The following is an 18,133-nucleotide window of genomic DNA, read 5'->3' on the forward strand; positions in this document are numbered from 1 at the left end:
TCACCTGCACACTTCTATTCTTGCTAGCAACGGTTTTTATTTTCTGTTATTGTAAATGCCTTTTAAAACCCCCACACATATTGGTCTGAAGGCATTTCCCAGCGGTTCACTGTTCACTGTTCCAAAGAGGTTGATTAATCTGATTAACCCAACAAGACAGTTGAAGCCACTGCCAAAAACTGTCTGCCATTCAACATTCGAAGCTGCCAGCTCTCCATTTTTCAGCTACAGAGATGGGACATCTCAGACTTATTATTATTTATTTTTATTTTTTTGAAAAAACAACAACATAAAAAGTATATAGATTGACATTTTCTAACTCAGTAGAGGCAGGGTGCACTTGGTAGGAATGAGCCAGAATTAGCACAGTATTGGGGTTTTAATTGTGCATTGCATTAATTTATCACACAAATATTACTGTCATATTATTACTGGCTGCAGGAAGCCATGCCATAGCCCTAGCAGAAACCTTGTAAATTGCATGATACTGATATATGTGGAGCACTGTGTCCTGCAAACTTGATGTGCAGGACCATAACTCAGTGGCAGAGGCCATGTCCTGCAGGCAGAAGACCCTCAGTGTCTCCAGCTAAAAAGGATCAGGTGTTAGGTGATGTGAAATACCCTCTGTCCAACACATTGAACCTGGGAATATAGGAACATAGGAAGCTGCTCTGCACTGAGTCAGGCCATTGGTCTATCTAGCTCAGTGTTGTCTACACGGTCTTTCAGCGGCTCTCCAGGGATTCAGGCAGGTGACATTTCTGGCAACTACCTGGAGATGCTGAGGACCGAACCTGGGACCTTCTGCATGCAAAGCAAGTACTTTACCATTGAGCTACTGTCCTTGGAATGCTGCTGTCAGCTCCTGGCTAGATGGAGAGAACTGCTTCGTACATTCCTGTGATAGAGCCACCCTAGAGTCCAGTTCCCTGTAGCGTTGTAGCTTTCATCATACCTGGTGACCTACACTCTGCAGCCTTCCTGGGTGCCCATGCTCGAAGAAGGAGGAGGAGGAGGAGGAGGAGGGTTTGGATTTGATATCTCGCTTTATCACTACCCAAAGGAGTCTCAAAGCGGCTAACATTCTCCTTTCCCTTCCTCCCCCACAACAAACACTCTGTGAGGTGAGTGGGGCTGAGAGACTTCAGAGAAGTGTGACTAGCCCAAGGTCACCCAGCAGCTGCATGTGGAGGAGCGGGGAAGCGAACCCGGTTCACCAGATTACGAGTCTACCGCTCTTAACCACTACACCACACTGGCTCTCTTGAAAGCCCTTGTTGAGTTTTAGATGCCAGGTTTTAGACACTTTTACCTGGCCACACTTTGAGTGGTTGTTGATTACTGTTTGACCCCCTTCTGCCACTGAATTTCACAGCTATGTGGTTCTACGGCAGCTGTGGCCTGCTGCCTTATTGACCTGCCGTTTTATGAATTTGGTATTGATTTTGATTGCATTTTGTATGGTGTTTATGTTGACATTGCTTCTTTTAGGTTGGAAACTGTATTTAAATAGAAAGACAGGATGCAAACATCTTAAATAAAACAAAAACAATCACGTTACATATGCTAAGAAGTCACACACGAGATGAAATGCACAACGTATCAGGTCTTGATTTCTGGAACTGATCCTCTTGAGTTGGGAGAGGTCAGCCTGTGGCCATGATTCTATTTCAAAAGGATTTGGCCAACAAAAGATTGAGAGCTTGTGGTTTCACCCACTTCCTGTTGTCCGGCAAGCTACACTAGCTGCAAATGTGTATTTGTTCGCCCTTGCCTGTAAAGCAGTAAAGGCAATTGATGGGTGCCTCCAGGAAGTCTCTCTAAGAAGTAGAGGTGTGGCTTTGTTTTAAATTTAAACATTGCACCACCAGCGCCTGGCTGCCAGTATAATGGAAGAGTTTGCTGAAGAACAGAGAAAGAAAGAAAGAAAGAAAGAAAGAAAGAAAGAAAGAAAGAAAGAAAGAAAGAACAGTGTTATAATCACAATCAAATTTGCAACCAATTGTTTAATGGGGGCCATTCATAATGAGTCATGCAACCAATGGCATTCACCTTTGAGTTTGATGTCTTCCAATATTCTGGAAGTGCAGGATAATTGGCCTGTAAAACATGACCCATCAAGTTTCAGAGCCCAGGCATGGAGGTCTCTTAGGCAGAAGATGACAAACCTATTGCATCTGGAATAACAGGAGTAGACAGACTGTTGTCTGATTTTTATTAAAAATAGCTGATCCCGGGGGAAACCCCTCAATTATCTAGACTGCAATTTATGCAACAGGGTCTTCCAAAGTGGGGCACCTGATTCCCTGAGGGGGGCAGAGCTTAATTTCTAAAAATGGGAGGTCCTGGCACTCAGTCTGCATTCTGAAGATCAAGTCAAAGCCCAGATGCAGAACACAGCTGTGGGTGGAAGAGAGAGGTCTGGTTGAGGTTGTTCCATGGCGAGAAGGAACATGAGACCACAAGGGAGTTGGGTATGTTTAGCCTGGGAAAGAGAAGGCTAAGAAGGGATATGATAGCCACCCTCAAATATCTGATGAGATGTCACGTGGAATAATAATAGTTATTATTTATTAAATTTGTATACCGTCCTGAATCTGAAGTTACAGGGTGCTTCACAACTTAAAAATGAAAATTGAGAAGACAAAATACATAATAAAAGCCAAAACCCAATGCATTTAAAAGAACATAAAATGTTAATCAGCCACAGGCCAAATTAAAGAGAAACATTTTCGCCTGGCACCTAAAGATTAATAGATTCACAGTTCGGCTATTAGTTTCTAAGACTTAAATGATGATTTTGGGAACAATGAGAATTATTGCATGAAGACATAGCAAGCCATCTGTACTCTTAAAAATCTGCTCTGGGATTGCTCTCTTCGTTAAGATTGATTGATTGATTGATTTGGCTGAAAGTTGCCCCACAGTTATGCTTGGAGTTAAAGGGACTCCCATTTCTAACCCATATTATTTCCCATTCTAATCCAGATTTAGCGATCCTGTGGAAATTCCGATATGAAGAAAAACTGGTGGAAACTGGATTTAATTTTTAATTTTATTTATTTATTTTAAAAAATCATATACCACTGTATCGTAAAGATATATCGGAGCGGTTTACAACGATATAAAAACATAAAACTAAACCATAAAATCATAAAAAGTTAAAAGCAAAAATAAATTAAAACCAAACATTGGTAAACCATTGTGGGGAGTAGACTCTTAATTGCCTGCCTAGGCCTAGCAATCTGATTTAAATCTGAATCAAAGGCGGGGGGCATTTTGATGAGGATGTCATGTGAACATGGTGGAAAACTTGCATGTGCTGATTCTACAATAAACTGCTGTATGTTTTGATTGACCTAATAAAGGTTTTGCCGTATTAGGGATTCTGGAATTAAGCAAGACTGCTTTTTTCAGTCACCCTTTTCTAACTATGTAGCACAGAGGAGGGTGATCAGCCTATGGTGATCAAATCATAGTCTTCCTGTGTCTTCTCCTTGTTCCTTCCATTTTATTTTTATTTTTTAAAAAGATGGGATTAAAAACTGGCTTTTTGTTTGTTTGTTTATTTACAAAAGAACAGAACAGCAGCAGAATCTCCCTAACTGCAGATTTCTTTACGACTCTTCTTCTATCTTTTTCATGCTCAGTTCCCCATTGAAATGAATTTCAAGGATGTAGCAGTGAGGCTGGGACATTTTAAACTCCGGCTCTCTCAAGGGGAAAGCTCCGGCTGACGGAAGGTTCTGCTTGAGAAATGATATTTACTTCTAAATGAACGTATTTAAGAAACTTGGGACTTGTTTTGCCAACCATGGCTGGGTCATGCCCACCCACTTCCGCTTTGCTGTGGGAGATGCAGCGTTGCAAAACTGGAACAACCATAAAGCACTTTGTTAGGTGTGGATTCAGAGTGGTAATTCTGCTTTTGGTTTATTATTCGTTTTATTTATTTACCATATTTGCCTTTGGACATAGACTGAAATTCATGGAGCAGAATGGGATCACACCAGCTAGACCCTGTGGCTTCAGCATGACTTCTGGAAAGAGGTACAGTGGTACCTCAGGTTACAGACGCTTCAGGTTACAGACTCCGCTAACCCAGAAATAGTACCTTGGCTTAATAACTTTGCTTCAGGATGAGAACAGAAATCGTGCTCTGGTGGCACAGCAGCAGCAGGAGGCCCCATTAGCGAAAGTGGTGCTTCAGGTTAAGAACAGTTTCAGGTTAAGAACGGACCTCCAGAATGAATTAAGTTCTTAACCCGAGGTACCACTGTACCTGTATACTACAGCTGTATGTGCATAGATACTCCATTTGATGGAGAACCATGACAGTGCATAATTTCTGTGGAACCTCAGACTCAGGAGATTTATGTGGACCTTTCTTCACATTTGCACATATTTTCAATGAGAGACACAGACAGAGAACGCAGCAGGAGGAGTGTGACAGCCATCTGCAGGTGAATCTACACACTGGGGGGGGCAACGCTATAAATAAGTCAGAAATTAAATTGTTATAACAAAAGGGAAAAAATGCTGTGGGAAATCTCTTAGAAATTTTATTTTTCCTCTCCAGCACCATCTAGTGTTGCATGTTTATAACGCATTCAAAATGTAGTTTTTGGACTAATGTAGCTGTTTGCAGTGGAAATGATGCGGAAACTGAAATCGAAACTGACGGTGACCCACAATGAACACCTGATTTTTCTCCCTCCCCGTTAACCACTTTCTGTTGTCACTTACTTAAATCTCTCTCGTGGCGGAAAACGAAAAGCATCTGAGAATGTTTGCATATGCTCAGTTATGGAATACAAGGGACAAAGGAGAAGCTTGCCAAGGATGTGTGTGTGTGTGTGTGTGTGTCCATGCCTGTTACATTAAGTCCATTTCATGGGATGGGGGTGTCTCCTACTTGTTTTACAATGCTAAGAGCTCAAGCAGCTTGTGTTGTTGAAAGACAGAGGGTTTAAAGGAGGAGGCTGCGAGATGCTTGGAGTTGGGTTGCTGCCTATATTTGGACTGTATTTATTATTCCACTTCTATTAAGGTGCTTAACTTATTCATAGTTAGGTTTAGACACGAAACAACAGCGAGGCAGCTGTGGCTACATGTCTGCTGGCTGTGAGTCACTACTACAACTGTTTTATAGACTGTTTAGATTTACTAGCAGAACGTTGGGAGCACAACAGATCGGTGCGCACTCCAGAGCGAAGGGTTTAATCTTTAATAATAGGAGTTTGTGTCTATTATTTGTTGGCTTTCTTAGCACAAGGGATTGGAGAAATATGATCTATGCTCAAGCAGGATAAAAGGGTGAGCGATCGGATGTTGCCAGGGGAAGATTAAAAGGAGGAGGCTTCTACCCAGAGGCCTGTACACCTAGTGATGCACACTTAGAGCCAGGGCTGGCTCCAAATTTGAGGGGGTCTCTCCTCCATTGTCCTGTATAAGGGAGTTTTTAATGTCTGATGTCTTAAAGGGACCCCTGACCATTAAGTCCAGTTGTGACCGACTCTGGGGTTGCGGTACTCATCTCGCTTTATTGGCCGAGGGAGCCGGTGTACAGCTTCCGGGTCATGTGGCCAGCATGACTAAGCCACTTCTGGCGAACCAGAGCAGCGCACAGAAATGGCGTTTACCTTCCCACCGGAGCGGTACCTATTTATCTACTTGCACTTTGACGTGCTTTCAAACTGCTAGGTTAGCAGGAGCAGGGACCGAGCAACGGAAGCTCACCCCGTCGCGGGGATTCGAACCTTCGACCTTCTGATCGGCAAGTCCTAGGCTCTGTGGTTTAACCCACAGTGCCACCCATGTCCTGTCTGATGTCTTACTGTGTTTTAATTTGTTGGAAGCCACCCAGAGTGGCTGGGATAACCTAGTCAGTGTGGTGTAGTGGTTAAGAGTGGTAGTCTCGTAATCTGGTGACCCGGGTTCGCATCTCCACTCCTCCACATGCAGCTGCTGGGTGACCTTGGGCTAGTCACACTCCTTTGAAGTCTCTCAGCCCCACTCACCTCACAGAGTGTTTGTTGTGGGGGAAGAAGGGAAAGGAGAATGTTAGCAGCTTTGAGACTACTTCGGGTAGTGATAAAGCGGGTTATCAAATCCAAACTCTTCCAAATTCTTCTAGGTGGGTGGCATTTACCTAATAAATTATTAGTATTAGTATTAGTATCTATTGATAACCCCTGGTGGCCTTACCTGACAGCAGCATCAATTCTTTAGGGCAATTTAAATGGCACCTAGTGCCCACCTGGGATAAAAATGTAAAGTGAGGTCCAGGGGTGGGATAGAAGCACAAATGTCTATTTTGGTTCTCACATTTCCTCATTCTTCCAATCTTAAATCCAGTTTGTCACATTTTGCAGCAAACTCTGATTTTTGATTTATTTTAAAATAACCTTGTGAAAAATTTTGTGCAAGTTTCAGATAAGTACGAATTCTGATGGTAGACACAGGTTCAGTTCTTTTTGGAAAGACTGAATGTGAAAAATTTGGCTTAAAAGGTGGACTGAGTCACATGCCTCTGCTTTCCTTCATGGTGAGTTCTGCGGGGTCTCTTGGATCCTGGGTGCGACAGCAGCCTTGCTTAGAAGAGGTAACTTGAAATGCAGACAAGACTCCTTGCACTGGTCTGCTCCTTAAATTCAGCAGAAAACTGAATTGAAGGTTGGATGGAAAGACAAGAAACTGAGAGAGACTAAAACTGACAGCTTTGTCCCTCTCTATGTGTAGGTCAAGGAGTACATGAAGGGCAGCTAAGAGAATGTAAGCGAGGCTGGTGTACACGTCTCAGCAGGCTTTGACCTCCTTGCTGTTGCCATGATGTAATGCTGTGCCTACAAAGCTGAACTGGGATATCCCTAGCCTAAGCCTTGCCTGGGCTACTCACTTGGCAATTTTGGGCAAGCCACTGCTTTCCTGGCCTCTGCCCCACATCCACAGTATGGAGCGAATCATACTCTCCTACTGTACAAGCTTTGCCGGTCAGGATTGTGGAGAACACCACTCAAAACTATCACTATATATTAAGAGTGAACTCATTCTCCAAGTTTGGGTCTCCAAGGTTGTCAAAACGACACTGTTGCTGCAGAGGAAAGGGGTATCAGCAGGGTTGGGGAAGCCCGGAATTTAGAAAACTGCAAGACATGGGGTTTTTTTGGAGGGGGGACAGACTCCCGCTTGAAAGAAAACCACTCGCTGAGGACTGAACAAGCTCAGGGGCAGCGCAGAATGTAAGGTGGTATGGGCATAGGGTGGTGAGCCGAGGGGATGCACGGTAATAATTTATAGTATGATGAACTTGTGAGCAGGATTTGAGTTATGAGCAGCAGAAGTAATTAGATTGCAATACTGTTGTTATGATTTAATAGATAGGGTGCAGCAGAGGGGTAGAAACAGCAACTCCACGGAAAAAGGGGTGGGAATTCAATAAACAGAGAGAGAGAAAAGACGAAATTGTGCTTTGATTGTATATGTTGAAAGTGTTGAAACTCAGAATATAACTGTCTTATTAGAAATGAATTTCAGAAATAGACTGGAAAGAGGAGTTGCTGAATTGCAACATATTACCAAACTTAAAGGGGACGCGGGTGGTGCTGTGGGTAAAACCTCAGCGCCTAGGACTTGCCGATCGCATGGTTGGCGGTTCGAATCCCCGCAGTGGGGTGCACTCCCGTCGTTCGGTCCCAGCGCCTGCCAACCTAGCAGTTCGAAAGCACCTCCAGGTGCAAGTAGATAAATAGGGACCGCTTACCAGTGGGAAGGTAAACGGCGTTCCGTGTGCTGCGCTAGCTCACCAGATGCAGCTTGTCACGCTGGCCACATGACCCGGAAGTGTCTGCAGACAGCGCTGGCTCCTGGCCTATAGAGTGAGATGAGCGCACAACCCTAGAGTCTGGCAAGACTGGCCCGTACGGGCAGGGGTACCTTTACTTTTACCTTTACCAAACTTAAAACCATGGAGAGACCTGGTCTGAATAGAAACATTGGATTCTTATCTCAATAATAATAATAATAATAATAATAATAATAATAATAATAATTATTTATATCCCGCCCTCCCCAGCCAAAGGTAAAGCTGATAAAGCTATTTTTAATAATAATAATAATAATAATAATAATAATAATAATAATAATAATAATAATTTATTATTTGTACCCCGCCCATCTGGCTGGGTTTCCCCAGCCACTCTGGACGGCTTCCAACAAAGATGAAAGATACACTAAAATGTCACATATTAAACACTTCCCTGAACAGGGCTGCCTTCAGATGTCTTCTGAATGTCAGGTAGATGTTTATCGCTTTGACATCTGATGGGAGGGCGTTCCACAGGGTGGGCGCCACTACCGAGAAGGCCATCTGCCTGGTTCCCTGTAACTTGGCCTCTCGCAGTGAGGGAACCACCAGGAGGCCCTCGGAGCTGGACCTCGGTGTCTGGGCAGAACGATGGGGGAGGAGATGCTCCTTCAGATATACTGGACCGAGGCCGTTTAGGGCTTTAAAGGTCAGCACCAACACTTTGAATTGTGCTCGGAAACGTACTGGGAGCCAATGTACGTTTAGCCATCTCACCCCTTACTTTTTCCTGTAAGACCAATTGCAGTCATTAACAGCCGTCAACAGGTTTACCACACCTATCAGCCAATCACCCATTCCCACCACCCTTCTGAGTAATACCCCTCCCCACCTTCTCACTATATATAAGGGTCTGGTGACTTCTGTCTCAGTGTATCTGAAGAAGTGTGCATGCACACGAAAGCTTATACCAGTAACAAACTTAGTTGGTCTCTAAGGTGCTACTAGAAGGAATTTTTTTATTTTGTTTTGAATAAAAAGAATAAAACCTATTAATTTTATTGAGTGGCATGGCAAATTTTGTCCTCGCTCAGAGCCCCATCGCTGCCAACCTAGCAGTTCGAAAGCATGAAGTGCAAGTAGATAAATAGGTACCGCTCCAGCGGGAAGGTAAACGGTGTTTCTGTGCACTGCTCTGGTTCGCCAGAAGCGGCTTAGTTATGCTGGCCACATGACCAAGAAGCTGTACGCAGGCTCCCTCGGCCAATAAAGCGAGATGAGCGCCGCAACCCCAGAGTCGGTTATGATTGGACCTAATGGTCAGGGGTCCCTTTACTTTTACCAGAGCCCCATATCGGGAGGGGGGGCATAGGATTGTGTGGAAGAGCAGAGAACTGAAAACCAGGAGGGGAGTGCAATGGTGTGCCCTGGGTCCTAGAGCAAGGAGTGGCTGGAGGAATTCCTGAACAAGAGCCCTCCACAGTCACACTACAACACCTTGTTGCAGGTTCAGCTTGCTGTTGCATGCTACTTAAGGGATGGTTCCGAGGTAAGAGTGAACATGCATCTCATTTCTGTCAAGGAAAGCAGGATTTTTCTAAAACCACCAATTTCACTATGACATATTTCAATGCTATGGCTGTGTTGGCTTTATTAGAAAACAGCCGTAGGCGGAAATGTGATGGGTTGTTGTGTCTGACTGCTGCAGTTTTGACTAGCAGATGCAAGCAGGTGATGATGAACTGCAGCGGCTTGACAATTTGTTTATTATTCTCCATAGCAGACAAGCTTGGCTTTTAAAAAAGATAGGTTGGCTAGAAAATCATATCCTGGAGCTGGGGGGGGGGGAGTTGGAGTGGGTACGGGGGCAACAGGTGTGATGACGGGGAGGTTGGACTTCATATCGCCAAGAGACAGTCATCAGGATCTTACGAGACAAAAAAAGACGATTGTTAGGTTGAAGACAGATGTAACATTTGTAGAGCACTGAGACTGCTTTGGCATTACTCAGACAGCAACTAATCCAAACACATTATTCAGAATAAATCACCGAACAACAAAAAAGCACCTCTGTGTTTGTAGGAAACCTTGGCTGTGGGTGGCGCTCATTGGCTAGTACCTATGATGTTACCAACACAACTCCAATTTTTTTAGATCAGTTTTACAACAAAACAACAACCCCACAACCCACCCAACAACCTCCTTTTTCCTGTTAAAGAATGAACATATAAATCGATGGGTCTGCATAGATGGCAGTTTTAAAAAGGTGAACATCCCAGCTGAAACAGGATGGGAGGGGCGAGCCTGATGTCTTACCTAGTGTTTGACTGGAATGTTCGTCTGTCAGGCTTTGTTATGAAATAGCTGAGCATGTTTACCCTAGAGAATGGGTGCTTAAGGGGAGACATGCTATCTGTCTTCAAAATATCTAAAGGGCTGTCAAGTAGAAGATGGAGCAATCATTCCAATGGTAAGTGCTGTTCAGCGGCGAAACAGTGCGCCTCATGAGGAGGGAAGCTCTCCTTGGCTGGAGGTGCAGAGTCTGAACAGTAATCTGTCGGGGATGCTGTATCTTTCTGTATTTTAGATTCTGCACTGAGCATGGGGCTGAACTGGGTAAACTCCAAAGTGCTTTCCAGGTCTTTTAACTGTATGATTCTTGTTGTTGTTTAGTTGTTTAGTCATGTCCGACTCTTCGTGACCCCATGGACCAGAGCACGCCAGGCACTCCTGTCTTCCACCGCCTCCCGCAGTTTGGTCAAACTCATGCTGGTAGCTTTGAGAACACTGTCCAACCATCTCGTCCTCCGTCGTCCCCTTCTCCTTGTGCCCTCCATCTTTCCCAACATCAGGGTCTTTTCCAGGGAGTCTTCTCTTCTCATGAGGTGGCCAAAGTCTTGGAGCCTCAGCTTCAAGATCTGTCCTTCCAGTATGATTCTACAAGATTACAAAACCCAGAGGAAGCTGGTCTCACACTGTGGTTGATGAAACCACGGTGACTTCTTTTTCTTAACATTCCACTTTGCATGTTTCATGCTTTACAGTGAACACGTGTGCAAAGAGTGGCCTATGAGTAGCCTGGCCTATGAACAATGACACACGCACAAATTCTGTGTGTCTAGGGTGTTGTTTGTGTCATAGCCTAGCCTTGAATAAGCGTGGCCCCTGAATGCACAGACGAGCCCTATGCCTGTAGGACCAGTCTCTGCATCTGGTGCCCCTGCAACCTCCAAATCTGTGTCCAGCTGGGACAGCTCAGTCAGTAGATGATGAGGCTCTTCATCTCAGGAGGACGGGTTCAAGCCCCACGTTGGGCAAAAAGAGTGCTTTTTTCTGGGGGTACGCATTTTGTGAATATTTGTACTTTTGTCCATTTACTGTATTTATTTTTCCCAATTCTAACTATAAAATGGTGCTTTTCTTGAGTCAAAATGAGAGTACCCCTAAACATGTTTTTTAAAGAAAAAAAGCACTGGGCAAAAGATTCCTGCACTGCAGGGGGCTGGACTAGATAACACTTGTGGTCTCTTCCAGCTCTTACGATTCTATACCATGGACACCCAAGCACGCTTCTACAGATCTCTGCTACATACAGGGATCAAGACAGGTGGTGAACTTGGGATCTATGAACAGCCACGAACTTGCCCACTCTGCCTGCCTGTTAGCCAGCTATTCGGGGGAGGGGGGGGAGAAGAACCAGGTAGCAGGAGCTGTCCTGTCCTCCTGCTCTGGGTCTGCTCCTGATCTGAACTGCGAGGTAGCAAGCTTCTAGAGAGGGCAAGATAGCCAGAACCACCACTGGCATCAGTGAGGGAGGAGGGCAAATCCATCAAGCCTCCTTCTGTGAGAAGTCTAACTGCCACCAAGGCAGCTGTCTGAGGGAAGGGTCGTTTGTCTTGCCCTCCTAGCCTGGGCATTGTCACCTGCTCTGCTCCTGGATCACACATGGATGGGGGCCGGCTTTGTAGAAGGACGGCTCTTTATCAAGCACAATACAGGAAGAGCTCCTTCTGACAGCACTAAGGAGTTTCTCTAGACAACTGGAATCTGAATAGGTAGAACTATATAACTGTGTTTCAAAGAACTGTCGCTTGAAGAACTTGAGTTTGAGCTTGCTTTTTCCCCCTCCCTCCCACTTCCTTTTCCCTCACATGTCGTGTCTTTTTAGAATGTGACCATCAGTGTCCAGTACTGTTTTTTTTTTAAAAAAATATTATACGCCACTCTGAGGCTCTTTTTGGCTAAAGGGTTTGGGTATAAATGCCTTTAATTAGTAATTATGAAGTCCTCTCCCACAGAAGGGGCGAATCACACAACTGTACTTTCTGTGGCCTTGAACAACTTTGGAATCCTTTGCTCTGCCAGCCCCAAGTGCAAATTTACGCCTGAGCAAGGAGGACGAATGGTTCAGTTCACACTGTCAGAAGCAGAAGTCATTTCTGAGTGACAGGAATGCAAGACGTGCATTTTGATTTCCGACTGGGGGGAAAAACAACAAAACACAACAAAAGTCAGGTCAAGCAGACCTCTCTTGCCAATCTCATATATATATATATATATATATATATATATATATATATATATATATATATATAAATATAATATCTTCTCCTGTTCCCCATTCCATAAACTAATGGAAATTTCTTAACAGAAAAAGACCATAGGCAGAGAGCTATACGTGTATGGAATGCATTCCTCTGCTTCATTTTGACCCCCCAAAATAAATAAATCTGAAGATGAAGGCAGAAGTGGCTTGTCAGGTGGGTCAGGGCACCTTCACTAGTTTCACAACCTGAGGTTGAAAGGTGCCTGCACTTCCTGGTGGAGCAATGCAGAGAAAAGCTTTCCCCCAAAATCTCAAGATATGGGTCGGTTGATATAGGGCGAGGCAGTCTTTCAGCTATATGATAAATAAATATTGGTAGGTTAGTGAGCCTCAGTCAAATCTAATATATATATATTTTTAAATCCGTATTCATTGACATAATATACTAGCCACTGGAAGAAGCAGAAGAAGCTGCTTTCATCAAATGGGAAAAGGAATGGAAGCACTGGGGAGACTTCCTGACTTTAGGTTAGGTAGATGTTCCTGAGCAGCTGTCCTTGAGAAGCAATGAAAAGCCCAATAGACACTGGAAATCAAGCAGGATGCTGGCTACGCAATGGCAGGCCGGCTAGATTTGACAACTAGCAACACTGTAAAAGCTTTGACAGAATAAGAACTTACATGGTGTGTCAATCATTCCCTGGGTGCCACTTCAGATTCATCTATTTGCAAGAGGGCATCTATCCCCAGTGGCACCCGAAATATAGCTATCAATGTCACCAAGTCAAGGGCAGCAAACATTGGATCTAGCAGCGGAGATGATGTTCTGCAGGCAATTTCAGACTTGCAACACGGAAGAAACATAGCTTTCGAGGTGTTGTTGTCGTTTCCACAGGAGGAAGTTCTGTGTGGTGGATGCTAAGGGAAAGTGACTTTAGGCCAGTCGCTGTTTTCTCAGCCTAAGCTTCCTCACAGGGCTTCCTTTCCCCCAAAATGGTGTACTGTACAAAGAACTTTAACATCACAAAAACATTGTAAGACAGATCAACCAGCAATTCAAAGAAATTAAGAGGAATAAAACCATCCAAGCAGGTCAAACACCATAATCTAAAATGCCTGGACAAATAAAATGTTTTTAACCAACCCCAAAACGAAAACAGTTTCAATGTCAGGTGTACCTCTCTTAGGAGTGCATGCCACAATCAGGGTGCCACCACAGAGAAGGCCCTGTCTTCTGCACATAGATGATACTTCTGCCAAAGATGGAACATGAAGAACAGCCTCCTCCAGCAATCTTAGCACACAGGCAAGTTGGTATGGGGAAAGGCATTCCTTTCAGCCCCAAGTTATTTAGGGCTTTAATCAATGATAATCACCAGTACCTTGATTTGAACTCTCTCTCTCTCCCTCTCTCTCTCTCTCTCCCTATCTCGTTACTGTACATTTGAAACCAAATGAAAGTGCCTGGCTTTGGGTGTCTGCACCACGTCTAGTTAATTTGCCGAGGCAAACCTGACTCCAAAACATTCCCTACAGCTCCCAGTACTGAGGATAAAATGAATGGCTGTGAGCGACGCAGAGATACTGTAAGCTCCTTGTAAACGCGATCCCCGGGGTAAAGATACTAAAACTTTAGTGCCGTACATAGAGCAACAATTCAAAAGACAGGAAATGGCTGGGTGGTTATTCAAGAGCTTTTAAAACTGATTTTGCAACTATTCATGAGCCAAGTAGGTGAAACTTGCAGGATGCTTCCCACATAGTGTTTGATTCTTTTTTTAAAAAATGCATTGGCACAGCAGGCATAACCAACACACCAAGCAAACTCCAGAAGAAGGTGCTAGCCAAATTAGAATCTCTGATGCTGTGGAATTATCCAAACAGCCTTCTGTGGTTCACCACTAAGTTCCCAGAGCACTTAGAGTCTTAGTCGTTTGTTTGTTTTTAACCCCTTCTGGCTGTCAGCAAGACCCCCTAAGGGTAGTTACCAATTGTGATAAATGTCATGGGAATAAAATGCAGCACGTGTTATATGATGGAACTGTGAGTTTCATGGAATCATAGAGCTGGAAGGGATCCCAACAATCATCTCGTCCAATCCCCCTGAAATGCAGGAATCTCAACTAAAGCATTCATGACAGACAACCATCCAACCTCTGCTTAAAAACCTCCAAGGAAGAAAAGCCCACCACTTCCTGAGGGAGTCTGTTCCGCTGTCTAATAACTCTTACAGCCAGAAAGGTCTTCCTGATGTTTAGTCAGAATCTTCTTTCTTGTAACTTGAAGCCGTTAGTTCGAGTACTACCCTCCAGAGCAGGAGAAAGCAAGCTTATTTGTTATATGGCTAGAGTAAGGTTACCAGATTTTTTTCAACAAATCCAGGGACACTTTTTTTAAAAAAAAGATTAAAAAAAAGTTATTTAAAAAAGTTATTTAAAAATATATATTAAGAAGTAATATCTTCTCTTCTGTGGTCTCCTCTATCATGTGGCCTTCCTCTGGGCCCCGACCTGCTCTCTTGGAGCGCTAGCCACCATGGAGTAGGCTCGGGTCGGACCTGGGCTCGGCCATGTGCCCTTGCCCTCCTGGTGCTCGCCTACCTCTCCTCCTCCTCAACGGCGGCGGCATCAGTAGTGGCATGGCAAGGTCAGGGCTCCCCTCTTTTTTCTCCTTCCTCTTTCTCTCTCTTCCTTCTCCTTCTACTCTCCTCCTCCTCCTCCTCCTTGCGTTGGCTCCGGGGTTTTCCTGGCCCCGGAGCACCGCTGGGCAGTTGGTCGGGTGCTCTCGCTCCTGGCTCGATTTGGGTTGCGGGGTGGGGATCAGCAGTTCGCCCAGTTGACAAGCCAGGCATCCCCGGTTCCCCCTCGGCAGTGGTGGTGGCAGCGGCAGTCTCAGCAGCCCGTAGCCAGACTGGTAGCACAGTTGGCTCTGGCTGGCTTCAGGAGCTGCTCGCTGCCGTGGCACCCACCATTTTGCCTCGCTGGAAGTCTCCATATGATGTGTCTTGTGCCGTTGAACCAATCATGCAACATTCATTCCCTACTAATAAATCTACAACACTTAAAATATAAATCCGGGGACATTAAATGAAATCTGGGGACATCCCGGGGACAGATTTTTGTCCGGGAACAAATTTGTAAATCCGGGGACTGGCCCCGGGAAACGGGGACATCTGGTAACCATAGGATAGAGAGAACACTTTCCCATAAGATGCATTAAAAATCCTTTGATATCCTGGAAGGAGTTCAAGACAGTGTACCAGCCCTTTTATCTTTACAACAGCCCTGAAAAGCAGGACTAACCCTGCATTAGTATAAAGCTGTAGAATTTAATAATCTGAAACGGAATCAGTGAGATAAGTCTGGCTAAATACAACCAGTTCTAGCAGCTGTGGTAAATGTTGAGCAGTGATCCATTCCTGGGATGTAATGATCTCAACTCTGCTTGTCTTATATCAGTGCTTACATTGCAAAATGAACTTATCTTTTGGACCCCTTAGCTGTTGTAATTTTTTTAGAGGGTTGTGAGAAACCATAATATGTCTAAAATGAGGAGTAGCGAAGTGTGGGGCTTGCAGATCTCATAAGGGCTCCCTATTCCCCCTCGCCTTTGTTCAAGAACATCTTGCATTGTGGCCGCAGGTTGCCTGCAAATTTATGCTTTGCTTCTGTGTCTTAGAAGCTCTACATTTGCTGCGCTTAACTGCTGGAGATGTCCCAAAGGGTGCACGTGTGATTTAACTTCTGCTGCTGTTGCACTTGCGTCTGTAAAGCAGAGGTAAAGATAACTCTACTACACCCCTGAGGCAACGCATGGAGTGTATGTGGTCTTGACAGCTCTGGGTGGGAAAAAGGGCCTTGTGTGTGCACATGTCAAAGTGCAGAGAGTGGGGCTTCCAACATGAGCCCTTGCAACAACAAAAAGCTTGCTAGCAGAACACAGGGAACGGAATGGAAAATCAAGAAAGCGCAAGGCCTCTTTGTGATTTGTTTTGGAGCGCTGCTGAAAAGGAGACCCTCTTGCCGCAGGCGATATCCAATCACTTCTTGCAATCCTTCTTAAAATATGATATTATATATCTTATTTTACATGATGCAGCTGGGTTCATGTGCGTGGGTTTATTTTTGCTTTGAACGTGTGAGCAATGCACGGATTGGCCTGCAATTCCTACATTGCATATTCCAATCATCTTTACCGACAATGATGTGTAATGGTGATGATGATAATAATTTGGTTGTGAGAAATCTACACCACTATCCTTTTCAAGTAAGTTCATAGAATCAGGGGATCAAAGAATTGTTACCAGACTCTTGATCATCCTGGTTGCCCTTTTTTGCACACATACCAGTTTGTCACTATCCTTAAACTGTGGTGCTGAGAACTGGACACAGTATTCCAGATGTGGTCTGACCAAGGTAGAATAACATGGCACTATTACTTCCCTCGAACTGGACCCTATACTTCTGTTGATGCAGCCTAGAAGAGCCTAGAAGAGCATTAGCCTTTTTTTTGCTGCAGTTTCACACTGTTGACTCATGTAATAATAAAAGGGGAAGGGACAATGCTCAGCGGAAGAGCATCTGGCTTGAATGCAGGAAGTCCCAAGTTAAATATCCAATGTCTCCAGCCTGAAGTCTCCTGAGACCCTGGAGAATCATCTCCAATCAGTGTTGCCCAGGGAAGGGGAACTGTTTTGTTCTGTTGAGAGAGGGCTTCTTCCCTTGGAGGCAATTGAAGACCCAGAGCTGTAGCCCAGTGCGAAGTGCAGCCAGGCTACGCTTCTTCTCAGGGAGTACATTTGGAGAGTGAAAGCTTTCGCAAGCTTTCAGGGTAAGGACTGCTATTGTAAATTGCACTCCCCGCCTCCCTACGCACAATTGTGCAAATTTTATCTCCATTGCAGACTTAATTGTCTTCCCACTCATTCTTCTTTTTTCCCATGGTGCATTTTTTTGGGATGAACTTATCAGGTCACAGAAAAGCTCCCACAGGTTAGCATAATTTATAATTATATTCATTCTCAATGTGCTCCCATCCCATGCTTTAGGCAAGCAGCGGGAGGAGGGGGATCTGTTCTAAAAAGACGAATAAGCAGATCCATAGTTCATCCACAGCAGCCTTATCCTAGGGTCAACTCTGGTTTGTGTTGGAACTAATTTCTGCTTCTGCTATGCAACTGCATGGGGCTGATGTCTGGGGACAGTTGGGAACGCCGGAAACTGCCTTCTACTGAGTCAGATCACTGGGCCCATTGAACTCAATCCTGCCTGTGCTGACATAGTAGCGGATCTCTAATCTTTCAGGCAGGGGTTGCTCCCAGCCCTACCTGCAAATGCCGGGGATTGAACCTAGGACCTTCTGCATGCAGAACAGATGCTGTATCCTTGAGTTGCAGTTCTTCCCCATGACAAGAGTTAGGAACCTAGGAAGCTGCCTTCTAGTGAGTCAGATCATTGATCCATCAAACTCAATATTGTTCACCCTGACTGTCAGTGACTCTCCAGGGTTGTAGGCTGGAGGAATTCCCAACCCTGGAGAACCTGGGACCTTTTGTGTACAAAGCATTTGATCTGCCACAGAGCCTTGGGCGTTCCTTAGCTCCAGAGCATAGAAGGGGGTTCATTGTCCATCTCTAGACCCCACCCCCTTTGCCATGCTACTGGGGGCACCTGACTGCACCCTCTTGTGCCTTCTCAGAATCCAGCGGCATCAGTTTCAGAGGACTCCGTTCATCCTCTGCACCCCACCCCTCATGTGCATGCATGTGCCCCGGGTGCCAA

Source organism: Podarcis raffonei, chromosome 6, assembly GCF_027172205.1.
Source record: "Podarcis raffonei isolate rPodRaf1 chromosome 6, rPodRaf1.pri, whole genome shotgun sequence".
Lineage (NCBI taxonomy): Eukaryota > Metazoa > Chordata > Lepidosauria > Squamata > Lacertidae > Podarcis > Podarcis raffonei.